Genomic DNA, 20,549 nt, shown 5'->3' with positions numbered 1-20,549 from the left:
TATACATTTTCTCCGACCGTGACCTTGAATGACCTTGAATAATTATAGTCACTGAGTTCCTAATTTAAAGGACTATCATTGTAGGTGTTTCAAAAAGGGTGATAGCATTTAAAAGAATGAAGGTGACCTTGAAATCTCCTCTATGCCTCCACCCACACGAAAAATGTTTATATCACAATGTGTCCCCCTCTGTATCGTGCAAGTTTTTGTATATAAAATTTGTTAATATTATTACAAATAACGGAGATATTCAAAGTGGACATAGTTATTGCCCCACCCTGTATAAACGAATTTGAAACACACCAAGCTCGCAATCTTTTTACACAAATTGCAATCACGTCTGTCTTTCACGATCACTCGTTTCACCCTCCTTGTTGTCTCGCTGCCCCTAGTTACCGATTCCTTCTCGAACAAAACACTTTCAATCCTTTTGCACATAAATTAACATTCAACGAAACTACAGCGTGGCACAAATATTCAATACAAATCTACAATTGTAATTATTTTACCAAAATTGTATAACGCTTTGTAACAACAATTGTGTGCACGTGAGAAAGTGTAACGATATCTTCTTTATTTGTAATATTCATGGTTTTGTATAATTTTCTCTCGTTTGACGGGAACGTGGTAAAATCAACCCCGTTTCGCTGGTCGTTCGAACTAATATCGCATCATTAAACAAAAAAAAAAAATATGAAAAAAAATGAAACATGTTATCCCGTTTACGCGTGCGAGCGTACACACGTTGCGTCCGTTTTTTTTTTTTTTTTTTGCCAGCCCACGAAACGGAAAGAGACGCGAGCGAACAAGTGCAAACGAAACGCGGAGGTTGGGAGACATCGAGTGGAAACGAAACAGAGTCTCGGTACGAGCGTCAACAGCCAATTCACGGTGACCAGATAACATCGAATATTTTTCCAGCGAATGTTAGCGAACGCAAAAAAAAAAAAGAAAAAAAAAGGAGGAGGACAGAACGAGCGTGTACGAGGAGGGTGAACGAGAGAGAGAAAACGGTGAAACGAGAGAGGGTGGAAGGAGGATGGAAGCGAACAGAGGGGTAGGAGAACTGTAGAGAGAGCGATCAGAGTGGGAGGAGGACGGTAAAAGGCCTGGTCCGAACTTTTCGACAATAACCGGCGGCGGGCAGGCGGTTATTGAATTTTTATTGGCGACGACGAGTCAATTTGCGATTAAACCCTCCGCCTCTTCGCTGGCCCGGCGCGATTTCGACAATTCGTTTAAAAGGAAAGGCTCTCTCTTGTCCATCCAACGGGAGACAGTTCGATCTAACGCCGAAACTTCGCGAACCCTCCAAGACGATCGTTCTAACAATGGAGTCTCCTCCAACGATTACTACGTCCGTCAGGAGAATCCTCGGGATTTCCCCGAACGTTTTCGATGATTGCTGGATTTTGCTTTTCAACCGAGATGACGTTTCGCCTTGAGTTGGGCCTCGATTGTTTCACACTACTACCACAATGTTACGAGTTTCCAGCTAGAACTAACCAGAAGTGACCAGTTTTTAATTGGATAGTAAAATTTGACTATAATGATATATTAAAATGAAATACAATGAAATTCTTATGAAATAGCCTTATAGTATAAAAAAAGTTGCTTAATAAGAAGAATAATTTTCATATATCCAATGAAAATTACTAATAATTGTATGTAATTTTTAGTTTTATAGTCAAAATTGACTATAGTGATATCTTAAAATGAAATACAATGAAATTCTTATGAATTAGCCTTATGGTATAGAAAAAAGTTATTTAATAATGACAATAATTAGTTTTTAATTGGATAGTAAAACTTGACTATAATGATATATTAAAATGAAATACAATGAAATTCTTATGAAATAGCCATGTGGCATGAAAAAAAGCTATCTAATAATAAGAATAGTTAGTTTTTATTTGGATAGTAAACTTCTGTCACCAGAAGAGAAAACAAAAATTTAGTCCTGATGAAGACCTAACTGAAATTTTTTAAAATAGAGTGGAAGAATGGATTTGGAAGTTCGGTGATTTTCTTTTAATTCTTCCTTAGAAACGCCTTAGAAAATATGACTTTTTCTCCACTCAATTTTCCGCCAAAAATACTAACTCAAGCGACGGGATCAAGACGTTCGAACGATTAGCAATATCTTCGGTCAATTCGTGTAGAGTAGCCATCTCTCGTCTTTACAGATCTTTCCCCGTGGCCTGTAAACGTCGTGAAATGTTTGATTTATCGACTTCGAGCTTTTGAGCTCTTTTAACGTCGGAGTTTCTTCCAACAGAGCTCGAAGTCATCTTCGAACTTTTTCGATCGACCGTTTGAATCGTATTTTTGTAGAACGAAAGTAGCATAGCCTTTTCTAAACTATGGAAACATTGCTTAGTTATAGAGTCATAAAAGAATTATCAATCTCAGACGATCTGAGACGATCCCGTGGGTAGATGATTCGTATAGCTTTACTTTGAAACGGTGTCTCGGAGGAAGGTTTTGAGTTCACGAGACCTCGTTCAAAGTGAAGACGTCCTGCCACGTGTTCGTGGATGGGCCGTATATCCTTTCCAGGCTGGCCAAGGAAACAGGAACGACTTGCCTCGACCGAGAACCGGAAGAAGCACGTGCAGACTTAATGGATTCCTCGCGTATGGCACTTAACCGGTTGTTGCCGGCATAAGAGGCACGATTCTCACCTGTCGTTACGTAGGGCGGCCACGTGTCTGTGGGGGTGAGAAAGAAATTACAGTATCTCCTAGCCTAATCGGTAGAACGCAGACCGTTTCGAGCCTGGGTAATTATCGCTTTCCACGCGGTACTTTAAGCGTAGTCAATTATCTCTATACGTATTAAATCATCCCACAAGCTCGTGTCGAGTTTCCTAATAAACCGATAAACATTGTTGCATTAAACTTTCTACAGTCAATAATATTTTTTAAAGTCTAAATTTGAATTTGGATGACAGAATGAAGTTATTATATCTGGAAATTATTTAACGACTAGATTTCAAATTGTACCAGTCAGTGTATTGAAAAAGTGAAAATTTGAATTTGAATAACAGAATGAAGTTACTTTTTAAATCAAATAAAATCCATCTGAAAATTATGCGAGGACTAGGTTTCAAATTGTACTAGTTGGTGCATTTGTCGGATAGAGGATAAAGAGTCCTTTAAAATGAGTGTTCGTTCAAGTCGATAGCGTGACCAGTTCCGGAGATATAACGAATTTTGTTTCGAGTCGATAGCGCGGTCAGTTCCGGAGATGCAAGGCTTCCAAGCATTTGTTTATTTTTCATTGATTCGCGGCGAGGTCGAGGAAATTCCGAGAAATGCTACGCATTCTCGGAAATGCGTACGCGCTCGTAGTAAATAGTAAATAGTGTGCGTAGTGGGCTACTGCGCAGGTCACGTGAGCGGGGTAGGTCAGCACAGCGCAGGAGCGAGTGAGAGGACCGACGCGTAAGACGGAAACAGAGATGGCGGAATTAAAAAAATTACCCCCTCGCATAAATTACGATATCTCCGAAACGAAAAGTCGAATCGACACGAATCCAAAAACTATTTTAAAGAGGAAGCTTTGCCGCTTCCAGCGATGGTTCAGTTTTGCAGAAAACGTCAGTAGTCTCTAAACTGTACGCGTGTAAAGTTTTTGTATTTTTAATACGCGTTGTCAGACTATTTAAAATTCTTTTCGAACGAGCCTCGTATTTTAGAAAAGCAGAAAAATGCCAAGGGAAACGAAAGTTTCGATATCGAGGAAAGCAATTGTATAAAGATCATCTTTGTACCAGCAATCTTCGAATACTTCATTCTACGTGACTTGAAGTGTATTCTTTGCCCGTCGGCGTTAAACACAGATTTTACATTTAAACAAATCCTTCATGAACAAAATTTCACTGTAATAAATTACTTAACGCTTCGTTCACGTCGGTAAACTCGATTTTTAATATTCGCGGACGATGTATCATGCTGTATCTCGCGTCGCAGCGCTATTTCGCGAAATCGATAGCGCGCCGGGAGGAAGCTCTTTTTTTGAAATTTCTCTCGGAAAGGAACATTCGGAAAAACAACCGGAAATCCCGACAGGAGTGATCTAACACCGGTGGCCGATCGTGTCAGCAGGTCGACGAGGCGCAGTTCATCCCTCACGCGTGTTCATACATCGTTTTCACCCCTTGGACACGTGTCCACCCTTTTGTGACGACAGGTGGGCATCAACACCCCCCTCCCCCTCTGAAAGTCCGTCTGATGAACGGTTTTCAACGTTCGCGAGAATGAATTGATCCGTCTTTATTGCTAACATTTCGCTGCGATTAAAGGAGGTCCTCGAAAGGAAAGGTGGGGCAACTAAATGTTAATATTTAATTCCAAGTAATTTTTAAATGTTTCCATTAGAGTGTGCCAATACTTTCGTCCACCCACAAGATGTTCAATAAATACATTTTTGTACATTATTGCTTCCGTTATCTAACAAAACTAAAATAGACAATAAATGAACATGTCAAAAAGTTTTTCCTTCGAATCAAGTTGTCTAGTAGTTACAAGCATTTGGTACGACAATCATACTATGCCAATACTTATGTCCCGGCACTGTAGGTGCTTCGAACAGAGGTCGCCACGGCTGACTGGTTAATAGATCCAAGGAATGATCGAGGTAAGTCTCGAGATCGTCGAAAGCGTGTTCCGAGCGACGCGAAAGTTGCATTCCATTTCCCGAAAATCCCGAAAGAACAGACGCGTCCATTCAGTCGGCGCACAGGGGTCGGGGATCTCGTCGGTTCCTACGACCGTTCCGCCACTTCCGGTCGTAGCACGGCCTCTCGAGCCTCCCGAGTCCTTAAAAGGCGTGGTGGTTCTCGCTGCGTTTCTGCCTCACGGTTAATGGCTTAATGGCGAGTCGATGTCCGAGCAAAGAGGGCAACATTTCACGCAGCGTCGCCAATACACGGGACAATTACAGAGTCCCCGGTGCTACTTCTGCAGTCGGTTCTCGTGCCGCGCGACCGATATCGTGAAACGGCCCGCCGATAGCGCGCCAGGTTTTTATCTTATCACACGGAAACCCTCGTTTCGCCGGCGCGTCGGCTTCTTCTTCGCCGTCCTCCTTCTCCGCGTCGAGAGTCGTTCCGCGCGCTGACAGACAGTGGATCCATTTATTCGCAAATGCCAAGGCCGAGGGAAAGATCGACGATCGGACGGTCGGAGGTCGCGGGGATCTATCGAGCGCGTAGATCTCGCCGGAGGAGCTCCCGTACGTTGCGCAGTCGCGATTTAGACGGAAATTATAGGGACTCGTCGAAACATTGTTTCACGGATACGTCGAAACTAGCGGTGAAATACACGTTTGACCCTCCGTTGGTCGCGTATCAGCGACAGAGTCGTTTGGTTTTAGTTTTGATATTCAAAATATCAACGAATCCAGAATAAAAGGGACCTTGGAGAAAGTCTTTAACAATAAACCTACCGGCACTTCATGTATACTCTACCATGATCGGTCAAATGACTTTCTTTTTCTCTTTTACGAGGCAACGTACTTCTAATTTTTCCATTATATGTATAGAAAGTTGTGTTTTTATGTTTATTCGTTAGATATCCTTCTCTTTCATGCATTTCGAGAACCTGTACAAAAATATTCAATACTTTTACTCTAAACGTGCATTAGTACTTTAATAGTATTAGTAAGTTAGTAATTTTCATCGGATAGAAGATAAAACGCTCTTGAAAACGAATTTTATTTCAAGTCAATACTGTAGTTAATTCCGGAGAAAGCAGTACTTACGAGAAAATGACATAGTAATTATGCAAACACTCTGTATACAGATTTTAATTTATTTTCGATTAAATAAACAATTTATGATCCAGTTTTAGCCTATACTAGTCGTACGATCGATAGAAATTGCTGAAACTTCTTTGGGTGCATAGAGTCAAAGTAAATTTCAAAATAAACATAGAAGATAGCACAAAATATAGTAGTTGTTATAGTCATCGGATAGAGGTTGAAATGCCCTTTAAAACGAGCGTTCGAACAAGTCGATAGCTCAATTAGTTCCAGAGATATAGCGATTTTAGTTTCATGTTGATCGTGTGGTTAGTTCCGGAGATACAAGGGTCCGAAGCGTTTGTTTACGTTTCATTGAGGTCAATGAACTCGCGCGCGTGAAAACAGTAAACACGCGACGCGTCAGACAGAGACAGAGATAGTCAAATTAAGAAAAATATCTTCTTACATAAATTACGATATCTCGAAAACGGGAAGTCGGATCGCCAGAAACCAAAAACCATTTTAAAGGGGAAGGTTTACCGCTTCCAACGATGGCTTATTTATAAATAAAACATTAGTAGTTTCGAAACTGCACGTGTCTAAAGTCTTAGTATTTTTTATATGTGTTGTTAGACTGTTCTAAGACAGTGGAAACTGAAGATTCTCTCCTTTTGTCTTTGTTATACCAGAATTTGATACCAAATTTTGTTTAGTTCAAATATAAATCATCAACCAATCAGATGACCGGTCGTGGTAGGCAAGACAGACTACATATTTTTCTCAGAAAACAAACAATAAGTATAGAAGTGAATATTGTAAAATCCATTGTACGTATGCTATAAGAAAAGTCGTGAAGTTAAATGGCTCTAAAATAATATCGTTGTTGTGGACGGATTAAATTGTGGACTTATTAATTTACGCATTTTGACGATATATAGATTTATTACCATTTTAACAAACTGTACATTATCTAAATAAATGTCACCGGTTGATCGACAGCGCGTGCGCTGCCGCGGGCTCAGCGCCTCTCCCCCCAGACCCCGCGAGCACCACGGGTGGATCGAGCAGCTCGGGCTCTCCGGGGAGTGGGGCAAGAGGAGAGCGTCGAGCGATAGCGCGCGTTACAGCTGATCGCACTCAACCGTATTGTTTCGACCAGCGAGTTTAGCGTCTGTTTTCTCTTGTGACCTCCTCGTTCCGTTGATATTCAAAACGCAGAATAAGTTGGCAAGTTTCCGACCACGGAAAACCCATTTTATTCGAAACATTTGGTCCTTCGAGCCGGATATCGTTTTTCGACACCCAGTGCGGAGTGCCGTTTCCCGTTCTTGTGCGTGGGTTCGTCGAGACGAACCGTTTTTTGCAATAATCGAGCTTCTGCGCGAATCTTCGCCGTCTCGATCCTCCGAACAACCTCCATTCGGACCTGTGGAAAAACGGTAACATTACAACCGTGAATTTCACGAGCTGACCGTGCCCGACGGTCTGTTAATTTTATAAAACGCGTTTTCGCCAACGGCTCCAGATTCGAACGCGTTAACGGCCGTTTTTTCGGTGTCGGTCAAGTAAACAGTGCCGGTGTTACGATACCGTGACCTGGTGTCCTACCCGTAGTTCGTCGACAGTGCTGTGTGTGTTTTTCGTCGTTTGAACTAAACGGTCGTCGTTTCTTTTAAACTTGTCCGGTATGCCGACTAATTCAACCGAACTCGTGTCCGCCCAACGAGAACTGGGTGGACGAATAGTCCGTTTTTTAACCAATTTGAAAAAAACTGGGAAGGAAAGCCTATCTCTCTCCTTACTCAAGCGGAGGCAGAAGCTCCTGGAAGAATATTGGACGGAATTTAGTCACCGACACCGTGAACTGGTGCTCCTTGCGGACAGAAAGGACGCCTACTTTACCACAGATTACTTTTCGGAGGTGGAAGAGGAGTACATCGACCAAGGGGCAGTCATCGATGAATGGGTTGCGACCATGAACGCGTCGACCGTGGACCATCCAGGAACCTCTAAACCACCTCCAACCGTTCAAGATCCGGAACCAGCTCTGCCGCAGATCAACCTTCCCACCTTCTCGGGAGATCTCTTCCAATGGGAAAGCTTCCGTGACCAATTCTGCTCCCTGATCCACAACTCCGCGCGGATCTCCAAGGTACGTAAGCTACAATATTTAAAATCGTGCCTTGTCGGTGAAGCAGCAAAAATGCTCATGCTGACTCCCGTCACGGAGAGCAATTATGACGGAGCGTGGGCGTCTCTGGAAAGGCGTTTTGGCAATCGTCGCATACTGTCCGCGTCCCATATGAGACGGTTAATTCAAATCTCCCATGCGACGAAAACCTCGCAGTCAGAAATCAAACGGCTTCTGGATGAGTTCCGCCAAACTCAGGAGGCCTTCAAGGCGTTGGGCAAGCCCGTCAAAGAATGGGACGAGTGGTTTGTTTTCCTTCTGACGGAAAAACTGGATCAAACCACGCGACTGGCCTGGGAGGTCTCGCTCACCGATCCACTTGAGATTCCGCAGTTCGCCGCTTTGGAGATGTTCCTGGAAAATCGGGTCCACGCTCTGTCCTCGGCTCGCCAGTTCGATGTACCTGCCGCCCCAAAGGTACCCTTGACAGGTCGTGGCAGTCCCTCCGGTCCCACGCGTACTGCAATGACGGTCAACGTCAGCGAGGCAAAAAGGAAACCGAAGGGTGGCCGTCAGTGCCCGTTATGTTCCGGTACCCATACGCTAGGCGCGTGCAGACGGTTCAGGGGCTTACCGAACAACGAGCGTCGAGCGTTCGTGACGAAATCGGGCGTATGCATCTCGTGTTTAGCTGCCGGTCACCAGGTCCAGAACTGCACCTCCAACTTCCGCTGCTGGGTGTGTGACGGGCTGCACCACACCACTCTTCACGATGCCTGCAACAGCACGATCGGAGAGAGAAACCCAACACCTTCAACCTCTACCTGCTCCGCCACCTACACCGTGAGCTCACACCGGGTGACGCTCCTAGCTACGGCCCAAGTGCTTCTCGAAGGTCCGGATGGGAGAACAAGCACAGTTAGGGCCTTGCTGGACTCCGGCTCGGAATGCTCATTCCTCAGTGAGTGGGCGGCGCAATCTCTGAGGCTGCGGAGGCGAGCGGTTCGGGTCAACCTCACCGGGTATCAAGGAGCCAGCGTGGGGACGGCACGATCCGAGGTTCACGTGACCATTCGGTCACCCCTCGACGACAGTTTCCGGCTGCAATTGGAAGCCCTGGTGACCAAAAGCCTCACCGCACCCACACCATCGCAACCGTTGGAAGACAAAGAGTGGCCTCACATCAAGGGACTGACCTTGGCTGACCCGACGTATACTGTTCCAGGTCGAGTGGACGTCCTCTTGGGAGCCGACGTCTGTGGCCGCTTGTTTCAGGACAAACGCGAGGGGCCTCCTGGAGCACCGGTGGCGATCTTGACCCCCTTCGGCTGGACACTCATGGGGCTAGCTGACGGCTCGGGGTCCTCTCGATCCGCCCGAATACTACACGTCCGCCGCGATGCACCATCGATCGACCTCCAACAGTTCTGGGAATTAGAAGAAGTTCCTGTTACCACTCCGATGACTCCCGAGGAACTGAAGTGTGAACGACTGTTTCAGGACACCACGTTCCGAGAAGAGTCTGGTCGTTACGTCGTGCGTTTGCCCTTCAGAGATGCGGCGACGAAGGTGGGGACCTCCAGAACACCTGCCCTCAGAATTCTGCTCTCGGCCGAACGGAAACGAGAACGGGACCCCAGTCTTCGGCAGCAGTATTCTCGGTTTATGGAGGAGTACCAGCGGCTGGGGCACATGAGTGCGGTAACCAAACCGCTAGCGGAGGACGATGCCGGTTATTACCTACCTCACCACGCAGTTTGGAAGGATGCTGACGGCGTGCAGAAGATCCGGGTGGTCTTCAACGCCTCCTGTACCTCGGCTGGAAGCGCCTCACTTAATGACGCGCTGCTGCCGGGACCGAAGCTGCAGACCGACCTCTGGGCGGTCATTACACGATGGCGGCTCTTCAGGGTAGCTTTCTCGGCGGACATCGTCAAGATGTTCCGGCAAATCCTGGTGCATCCAGACGACCGGGACTGGCTCCGCATCCTGTGGAGGAACGATCCATCAGAAAGGGTCACGGATTTCCGCCTCAACACAGTGACTTATGGCACTGCACCAGCACCCTACCTGGCCCATCGGGTGCTTAAACAGCTGGCTGACGACGAAGAAGCAGCGTTCCCATTGGCCGCCCAGGTGCTCCGTACCAACGCCTACGTCGACGACATCTTGGCTGGGGCCGACAACATCGAGGAAGCCTGGAAGATACGCCAAGAACTTACGGACCTGCTCCGCTCGGCAGGATTCACGCTCGACAAGTGGGCCAGTTCCGACAGGAAGCTGAGCTCACCGTTCGTTGAGGTAAAAACCTTCCAGGAACCCGAGGTCCATGGAACATTGGGTCTCAGGTGGGACACGACAAAGGACTCGATTGCCGTGCGAGGACCGTGCATCGCCGAGGAGAGCCCCAGAACCACGTGGACCAAACGATTGGTTCTGTCCGAAATTGCACGACTCTTTGACCCACTGGGATGGTTAGCGCCGGTCTTGATCCAAGCTAAAGTTCTGTTACAGGATCTATGGTTAGCAGGAGTATCGTGGGACGAGGCCATCAGCGAGCCGATTACTCACCGCTGGACAACCTTCCGTCGGGAAATTCCGGAGCTCGACGAGATATCCGTACCTCGGTGGCTTCAGTACTCGCCAGGCGACTGTGAGGCAGAGCTACACGGGTTCTGCGATGCGTCCGAGCGTGCTTACTCTGCAGCCGTATACCTGGTCGTGCGTCGGGCTACGGGATCCACTGCGTCACTGGTGATGGCCAAAACGCGAGTAGCGCCGACCAAACTACTCAGCATACCTCGTCTGGAGTTGTGCGGTGCCGTCTTACTGGCGCGACTGCTGGCAGCGCTGCAAAAGGGACTGGGATTCAACAACATCAGGATCCAGACATGGTCGGACTCTACGGTGGTGCTAGCCTGGCTTCAAGCTCACCCGTCTAAGTGGAAGCCCTTCGTCGCACATAGAGTAGCTGAGGTACTCAACCTCGTATCCGGAGCGTCCTGGAGGCACGTGAGTACGCACGAAAATCCTGCCGACCTGGCAACCAGGGGAATGTCGAGTCGGGAGCTGCAACAATCGACCCTGTGGTGGACTGGACCGACTTGGCTCACCAGGGATCCCGAGCAGTGGCCAGCGTCTAGATCTTGGAGCGCGACCGAACGGGTACCTGAAGAACGTCAGACCACGGTCTTGCTGTCGAGAACTTCGGACGAGGAAAATACTTATCTGGCCAGGTTTTCCTCCCTCGATCGCCTTATTCGTGTCACCGCTCAAATCAGGCGATTTGCGACCCGCTGTAGGACAGCGGAGAGTGAAAGGACCGAGTTCCTGACCACGATGGAACTCCAAGGGGCGCTGCTCACCACCATCCGTCTGAGCCAGCGGGAAACTTTCACCTCCGAGCTGCAAAAGTTATCCGGGGGTTCTGCGATCCCTACAACATCCCCACTAATTTCGTTGCGACCTTTTCTAGGACCGGATGGGATCATCAGGGTCGGCGGACGGCTGCAGAACGCTACCTTGGGAGAGGCTCGTCGTCATCCGGCTATTCTCCATCGAGCGTCACATCTGGCCACTCTTGCGATCAGGGATGCGCATCACAAGACCTTACATGGCGGAGTCAACGCCACCCTGGCATGGGTCCATCGGGCTTTTTGGATTCCCAGGGGTCGTGCTCGGGTCAAGCAGGTACTCCACGAGTGCGTCGTTTGCACGCGGACGAAGGCCAGAACAGGTCACCAGCAGATGGGCAACCTGCCTGCGGCCAGAGTGCAACCATCGAAGCCCTTCCTCCGTACAGGGGTGGATTACGCAGGCCCATTTGCATTGCGAACGGCTAAAGGCAGGGGCCACAAAAGCCAGAAGGGTTACGTAGTGGTCTTTGTCTGCATGGTCACTAAAGCGGTGCATCTTGATGCAGTAACTGACCTTACATCCTCTGCGTTCCTGGCAGCATTCCACAGGTTCACCGCACGCCGAGGTCACTGCGGTCAACTATTCAGCGACAACGGTACCACCTTCCAGGGAGCATGTGGACTGCTGCAGCGGATGTTCAGGGCCACGTCAGATTTCTATGGGGCAGCGGCTGGGACCTTGGCCAATGAGGGCACGGAATGGTCCTTCATTCCACCATATTCTCCACACATGGGGGGACTATGGGAAGCAGCGGTTAAAAGCATGAAAACCCACCTCAAACGAGTCATAGGTGAAGCCACACTCACCTATGAGGAGATGGCCACGTTGCTTTGCCGTATCGAAGCCTGCCTCAACTCGCGACCACTCACGGCTCTCTCCGACGATCCACAGGACCTGGAACCCTTAACCCCAGGGCATTTTTTAGTAGGGGAACGAATCCGCTCACCACCTGAACCTCTCCTCGAAAATTTAACCATCCCACTTACCGCTCGTTGGAAGCTCGTCACTAACTTGCACGAACACTTTTGGCGCAGGTGGAGTCGGGAGTACACGCACGCACTACAACAGCGCGTAAAATGGCCGAGGAAGCAGGACAATCTCCGACCGGGCAGATTGGTGCTGGTGAAGAACGACCTCGCCCCTGCGACTCGATGGCCGTTGGCCAGAGTCGAAGTCCTCCACCCCGGGAGTGACGGCCTTGTTCGCGTCGTGACCCTGAGGCAGGGCTCACGCACCTTCGACCGAACCGTGGCGAAATTGGTCCCTCTGCCCGTCCACGATGACCACAACCCGGCTTAATTCGAACCACGTTTCTCCAACGTTTCTCATGGCGGGCGGCGTACTACGTCGTACTACGTCGCACCACGACGAATCCACGAGAGGAGCCCGAACGACGCCGACCGCGCCCGAAGCGATCCATTGAGTCCATCGATTTCGACATCGATAATTCGACGTCGAGGCGGGCGGCATGTTGTGGACGGATTAAATTGTGGACTTATTAATTTACACATTTTGACGATATATAGATTTATTACCATTTTAACAAACTGTACATTATCTAAATAAATGTCACCGGTTGATCGACAGCGCGTGCGCTGCCGCGGGCTCAGCGCCTCTCCCCCCAGACCCCGCGAGCACCACGGGTGGATCGAGCAGCTCGGGCTCTCCGGGGAGTGGGGCAAGAGGAGAGCGTCGAGCGATAGCGCGCGTTACAGCTGATCGCACTCAACCGTATTGTTTCGACCAGCGAGTTAGCGTCTGTTTTCTCTAGTGACCTCCTCGTTCCGTTGAGATTAAAACCGCAGAATAAGTTGGCAAAGTTCCGACCACGGAAAACCCATATTATTCAAAACATTTGGTCCTTCGAGCCGGATATCGTTTTTCGACACCCAGTGCGGAGTGCCGTTTCCCGTTCTTGTGCGTGGGTTCGTCGAGACGAACCGTTTTTGCAATAATCGAGCTTCTGCGCGAATCTTCGCCGTCTCGATCCTCCGAACAACCTCCATTCGGACCTGTGGAAAAACGGTAACATTACAACCGTGAATTTCACGAGCTGACCGTGCCCGACGGTCTGTTAATTTTATAAAACGCGTTTTCGCCAACGGCTCCAGATTCGAACGCGTTAACGGCCGTTTTTTCGGTGTCGGTCAAGTAAACAGTGCCGGTGTTACGATACCGTGACCTGGTGTCCTACCCGTAGTTCGTCGACAGTGCTGTGTGTGTTTTTCGTCGTTTGAACTAAACGGTCGTCGTTTCTTTTAAACTTGTCCGGTATGCCGACTAATTCAACCGAACTCGTGTCCGCCCAACGAGAACTGGGTGGACGAATAGTCCGTTTTTTAACCAATTTGAAAAAAACTGGGAAGGAAAGCCTATCTCTCTCCTTACTCAAGCGGAGGCAGAAGCTCCTGGAAGAATATTGGACGGAATTTAGTCACCGACACCGTGAACTGGTGCTCCTTGCGGACAGAAAGGACGCCTACTTTACCACAGATTACTTTTCGGAGGTGGAAGAGGAGTACATCGACCAAGGGGCAGTCATCGATGAATGGGTTGCGACCATGAACGCGTCGACCGTGGACCATCCAGGAACCTCTAAACCACCTCCAACCGTTCAAGATCCGGAACCAGCTCTGCCGCAGATCAACCTTCCCACCTTCTCGGGAGATCTCTTCCAATGGGAAAGCTTCCGTGACCAATTCTGCTCCCTGATCCACAACTCCGCGCGGATCTCCAAGGTACGTAAGCTACAATATTTAAAATCGTGCCTTGTCGGTGAAGCAGCAAAAATGCTCATGCTGACTCCCGTCACGGAGAGCAATTATGACGGAGCGTGGGCGTCTCTGGAAAGGCGTTTTGGCAATCGTCGCATACTGTCCGCGTCCCATATGAGACGGTTAATTCAAATCTCCCATGCGACGAAAACCTCGCAGTCAGAAATCAAACGGCTTCTGGATGAGTTCCGCCAAACTCAGGAGGCCTTCAAGGCGTTGGGCAAGCCCGTCAAAGAATGGGACGAGTGGTTTGTTTTCCTTCTGACGGAAAAACTGGATCAAACCACGCGACTGGCCTGGGAGGTCTCGCTCACCGATCCACTTGAGATTCCGCAGTTCGCCGCTTTGGAGATGTTCCTGGAAAATCGGGTCCACGCTCTGTCCTCGGCTCGCCAGTTCGATGTACCTGCCGCCCCAAAGGTACCCTTGACAGGTCGTGGCAGTCCCTCCGGTCCCACGCGTACTGCAATGACGGTCAACGTCAGCGAGGCAAAAAGGAAACCGAAGGGTGGCCGTCAGTGCCCGTTATGTTCCGGTACCCATACGCTAGGCGCGTGCAGACGGTTCAGGGGCTTACCGAACAACGAGCGTCGAGCGTTCGTGACGAAATCGGGCGTATGCATCTCGTGTTTAGCTGCCGGTCACCAGGTCCAGAACTGCACCTCCAACTTCCGCTGCTGGGTGTGTGACGGGCTGCACCACACCACTCTTCACGATGCCTGCAACAGCACGATCGGAGAGAGAAACCCAACACCTTCAACCTCTACCTGCTCCGCCACCTACACCGTGAGCTCACACCGGGTGACGCTCCTAGCTACGGCCCAAGTGCTTCTCGAAGCTCCGGACGGGAGAACACTCACAGTTAGGGCCTTGCTGGACTCCGGCTCGGAATGCTCATTCCTCAGTGAGTGGGCGGCGCAATCTCTGAGGCTGCGGAGGCGAGCGGTTCGGGTCAACCTCACCGGGTATCAAGGAGCCAGCGTGGGGACGGCACGATCCGAGGTTCACGTGACCATTCGGTCACCCCTCGACGACAGTTTCCGGCTGCAATTGGAAGCCCTGGTGACCAAAAGCCTCACCGCACCCACACCATCGCAACCGTTGGAAGACAAAGAGTGGCCTCACATCAAGGGACTGACCTTGGCTGATCCGACGTATACTGTTCCAGGTCGAGTGGACGTCCTCTTGGGAGCCGACGTCTGTGGCCGCTTGTTTCAGGACAAACGCGAGGGGCCTCCTGGAGCACCGGTGGCGATCTTGACCCCCTTCGGCTGGACACTCATGGGGCTAGCTGACGGCTCGGGGTCCTCTCGATCCGCCCGAATACTACACGTCCGCCGCGATGCACCATCGATCGACCTCCAACAGTTCTGGGAATTAGAAGAAGTTCCTGTTACCACTCCGATGACTCCCGAGGAACTGAAGTGTGAACGACTGTTTCAGGACACCACGTTCCGAGAAGAGTCTGGTCGTTACGTCGTGCGTTTGCCCTTCAGAGATGCGGCGACGAAGGTGGGGACCTCCAGAACACCTGCCCTCAGAATTCTGCTCTCGGCCGAACGGAAACGAGAACGGGACCCCAGTCTTCGGCAGCAGTATTCTCGGTTTATGGAGGAGTACCAGCGGCTGGGGCACATGAGTGCGGTAACCAAACCGCTAGCGGAGGACGATGCCGGTTATTACCTACCTCATCACGCAGTTTGGAAGGATGCTGACGGCGTGCAGAAGATCCGGGTGGTCTTCAACGCCTCCTGTACCTCGGCTGGAAGCGCCTCACTTAATGACGCGCTGCTGCCGGGACCGAAGCTGCAGACCGACCTCTGGGCGGTCATTACACGATGGCGGCTCTTCAGGGTAGCTTTCTCGGCGGACATCGTCAAGATGTTCCGGCAAATCCTGGTGCATCCAGACGACCGGGACTGGCTCCGCATCCTGTGGAGGAACGATCCATCAGAAAGGGTCACGGATTTCCGCCTCAACACAGTGACTTATGGCACTGCACCAGCACCCTACCTGGCCCATCGGGTGCTTAAACAGCTGGCTGACGACGAAGAAGCAGCGTTCCCATTGGCCGCCCAGGTGCTCCGTACCAACGCCTACGTCGACGACATCTTGGCTGGGGCCGACAACATCGAGGAAGCCTGGAAGATACGCCAAGAACTTACGGACCTGCTCCGCTCGGCAGGATTCACGCTCGACAAGTGGGCCAGTTCCGACAGGAAGCTGAGCTCACCGTTCGTTGAGGTAAAAACCTTCCAGGAACCCGAGGTCCATGGAACATTGGGTCTCAGGTGGGACACGACAAAGGACTCGATTGCCGTGCGAGGACCGTGCATCGCCGAGGAGAGCCCCAGAACCACGTGGACCAAACGATTGGTTCTGTCCGAAATTGCACGACTCTTTGACCCACTGGGATGGTTAGCGCCGGTCTTGATCCAAGCTAAAGTTCTGTTACAGGATCTATGGTTAGCAGGAGTATCGTGGGACGAGGCCATCAGCGAGCCGATTACTCACCGCTGGACAACCTTCCGTCGGGAAATTCCGGAGCTCGACGAGATATCCGTACCTCGGTGGCTTCAGTACTCGCCAGGCGACTGTGAGGCAGAGCTACACGGGTTCTGCGATGCGTCCGAGCGTGCTTACTCTGCAGCCGTATACCTGGTCGTGCGTCGGGCTACGGGATCCACTGCGTCACTGGTGATGGCCAAAACGCGAGTAGCGCCGACCAAACTACTCAGCATACCTCGTCTGGAGTTGTGCGGTGCCGTCTTACTGGCGCGACTGCTGGCAGCGCTGCAAAAGGGACTGGGATTCAACAACATCAGGATCCAGACATGGTCGGACTCTACGGTGGTGCTAGCCTGGCTTCAAGCTCACCCGTCTAAGTGGAAGCCCTTCGTCGCACATAGAGTAGCTGAGGTACTCAACCTCGTATCCGGAGCGTCCTGGAGGCACGTGAGTACGCACGAAAATCCTGCCGACCTGGCAACCAGGGGAATGTCGAGTCGGGAGCTGCAACAATCGACCCTGTGGTGGACTGGACCGACTTGGCTCACCAGGGATCCCGAGCAGTGGCCAGCGTCTAGATCTTGGAGCGCGACCGAACGGGTACCTGAAGAACGTCAGACCACGGTCTTGCTGTCGAGAACTTCGGACGAGGAAAATACTTATCTGGCCAGGTTTTCCTCCCTCGATCGCCTTATTCGTGTCACCGCTCAAATCAGGCGATTTGCGACCCGCTGTAGGACAGCGGACAGTGAACGGACCGAGTTCCTGACCACGATGGAACTCCAAGGGGCGCTGCTCACCACCATCCGTCTGAGCCAGCGGGAAACTTTCACCTCCGAGCTGCAAAAGTTATCCGGGGGTTCTGCGATCCCTACAACATCCCCACTAATTTCGTTGCGACCTTTTCTAGGACCGGATGGGATCATCAGGGTCGGCGGACGGCTGCAGAACGCTACCTTGGGAGAGGCTCGTCGTCATCCGGCTATTCTCCATCGAGCGTCACATCTGGCCACTCTTGCGATCAGGGATGCGCATCACAAGACCTTACATGGCGGAGTCAACGCCACCCTGGCATGGGTCCATCGGGCTTTTTGGATTCCCAGGGGTCGTGCTCGGGTCAAGCAGGTACTCCACGAGTGCGTCGTTTGCACGCGGACGAAGGCCAGAACAGGTCACCAACAGATGGGCAACCTGCCTGCGGCCAGAGTGCAACCATCGAAGCCCTTCCTCCGTACAGGGGTGGATTACGCAGGCCCATTTGCATTGCGAACGGCTAAAGGCAGGGGCCACAAAAGCCAGAAGGGTTACGTAGTGGTCTTTGTCTGCATGGTCACTAAAGCGGTGCATCTTGATGCAGTAACTGACCTTACATCCTCTGCGTTCCTGGCAGCATTCCACAGGTTCACCGCACGCCGAGGTCACTGCGGTCAACTATTCAGCGACAACGGTACCACCTTCCAGGGAGCATGTGGACTGCTGCAGCGGATGTTCAGGGCCACGTCCGATTTCTATGGGGCAGCGGCTGGGACCTTGGCCAATGAGGGCACGGAATGGTCCTTCATTCCACCATATTCTCCACACATGGGGGGACTATGGGAAGCAGCGGTTAAAAGCATGAAAACCCACCTCAAACGAGTCATAGGTGAAGCCACACTCACCTATGAGGAGATGGCCACGTTGCTTTGCCGTATCGAAGCCTGCCTCAACTCGCGACCACTCACGGCTCTCTCCGACGATCCACAGGACCTGGAACCCTTAACCCCAGGGCATTTTTTAGTAGGGGAACGAATCCGCTCACCACCTGAACCTCTCCTCGAAAATTTAACCATCCCACTTACCGCTCGTTGGAAGCTCGTCACTAACTTGCACGAACACTTTTGGCGCAGGTGGAGTCGGGAGTACACGCACGCACTACAACAGCGCGTAAAATGGCCGAGGAAGCAGGACAATCTCCGACCGGGCAGATTGGTGCTGGTGAAGAACGACCTCGCCCCTGCGACTCGATGGCCGTTGGCCAGAGTCGAAGTCCTCCACCCCGGGAGTGACGGCCTTGTTCGCGTCGTGACCCTGAGGCAGGGCTCACGCACCTTCGACCGAACCGTGGCGAAATTGGTCCCTCTGCCCGTCCACGATGACCACAACCCGGCTTAATTCGAACCACGTTTCTCCAACGTTTCTCATGGCGGGCGGCGTACTACGTCGTACTACGTCGCACCACGACGAATCCACGAGAGGGGCCCGAACGACGCCGACCGCGCCCGAAGCGATCCATTGAGTCCATCGATTTCGACATCGATAATTCGACGTCGAGGCGGGCGGCATGTTGTGGACGGATTAAATTGTGGACTTATTAATTTACGCATTTTGACGATATATAGATTTATTACCATTTTAACAAACTGTACATTATCTAAATAAATGTCACCGGTTGATCGACAGCGCGTGCGCTGCCGCGGGCTCAGCGCCTCTCCCCCCAGACCCCGCGAGCACCACGGGTGGATCGAGCAGCTCGGGCTCTCCGGGGAGTGGGGCAAGAGGAGAGCGTCGAGCGATAGCGCGCGTTACAGCTGATCGCACTCAACCGTATTGTTTCGACCAGCGAGTTTAGCGTCTGTTTTCTCTTGTGACCTCCTCGTTCCGTTGATATTCAAAACGCAGAATAAGTTGGCAAGTTTCCGACCACGGAAAACCCATTTTATTCGAAACAATCGTGTGTTAGAGATTCTAAACGAAATTTAAAAAACTTTTATGAATTATATAAATGTTAATAGTATTAATTTTAATAATATAAATTTTAATGTTAAAATCAAATGTACTATATCTCGTACGACAAATTGGTAAAAAGTGCATTCGTTTAAACAATATATTGAGAAACGAGCTTAAGAAGGATAAGTTCTAGTACTTCTGGCAAAAACTTTGGCAATAATCAATTACCAAATACGTTTCAAGAAACATTTTTCTACGGATAAAGATTTTTCTAGTTGGATCATAATGTTTCGAAGGTTCCAGCAAAAATGGTGGAAAGAGACGATCGGGATCGGGATCGGAAGTCCTGCGAGGATGGATTGCCAAGATCCTGACCAGTGGACAGTTCAGCGGGTCTCCAAAGACTCCTCTCGAGATAGAACGCGATTCTCGAGGGTTGATCGACGATTTGTCAAAGTCCTTCCGCGGCGATGTAGGAAAACGACGACGTGGACGACAATGCCTCTTTTGCTGGTCCGATATTTAACGTTGCGCCGCAAAAAGCTTACCTCCGACTTCCTGGCTCTCATGTACCGGGCAAAAAGTCCACCCTCTTGCGCGCCCAATGGATCTGTTCTCTGTCGTCGATGTTAGGGCTTCTGGGAAACTCGGTTCATACGACGGACACACTACGCTCTGAACAATGATACTTATCAAAAACCTTGTAAATTAAATTAGAATAGATTTTTAGGAAGTCTGAAAATTTATGTAAATTTATTACTCTCACTCGTATTATGTAGTACGCTATGGTGATTCTCTATAAATGAAATTAATTAAAAACTAAATTACGAAAACTTGGGTTTGAATAAATTAGAAATAAAACTATTTAATATTATGTTAGAAGAATTTCCGCTTGTTACGGTAATTGGACTTGCGTGTTATTTTTATAAAATATTGATAGTCTTCGACAGGGTAGTTGTCAGAAACGTGGAATTAAAATATAAGAATGGAAATATGTTCCGAAGTACGATGGCTAGAACGGGTGAGCCTAAATTACACGATCATCAACGTTTCTATTTGTTCCTAGGCATTTACACTGATTAACGAGTACTTTGAGGAGAACGAAGTGCAATAATAAAAATTTCAACAAACCTTTTTTTATTCGATAGAAAGCTCCGGTTACCTCGACTCGTTTCAATAGCACGAGAAATTAATTCCACGATCCGCCACGCGATGATCATTGAATAAATTTTTAGAAATTCTCGGTAATTTGGAAAATAATTTTT

The 20,549-nt window shown here is 49.9% G+C and overlaps 1 protein-coding gene and 1 long non-coding RNA gene across 3 annotated transcripts in view; one reads left to right on the top strand and one right to left on the bottom strand.

Moving 5' to 3' along the window:
• LOC122397475 (zinc finger protein ush) overlaps positions 1 to 20,549 on the top strand; it is a 341,099-nt gene that overhangs the window by 202,360 nt on the left and 118,190 nt on the right. The window lies entirely within an intron of this gene.
• LOC122397480 lies at positions 6,687 to 9,081 on the bottom strand. Of its 2 annotated transcripts, XR_006259110.1 has the most exons (6): positions 9,062 to 9,081; positions 8,797 to 8,980; positions 8,514 to 8,655; positions 7,646 to 8,399; positions 7,357 to 7,570; positions 6,687 to 7,174 (listed from the first exon to the last, which is right to left on the bottom strand). It is a non-coding gene; the product is annotated as an uncharacterized LOC122397480 (long non-coding RNA). The 2 variants fall into 2 exon arrangements; XR_006259109.1 differs by having other exon boundaries at positions 8,797 to 9,068.

This window comes from Colletes gigas, unplaced genomic scaffold (genome assembly GCF_013123115.1).
Source record: "Colletes gigas isolate AHSC1104 unplaced genomic scaffold, ASM1312311v1 Colletes_gigas_Sc00009, whole genome shotgun sequence".
NCBI classification, from domain to species: Eukaryota; Metazoa; Arthropoda; class Insecta; order Hymenoptera; family Colletidae; genus Colletes; species Colletes gigas.
Note: the sequence above shows the minus strand (reverse complement) of the source record. Positions and strands in the feature narration are given on the sequence as shown.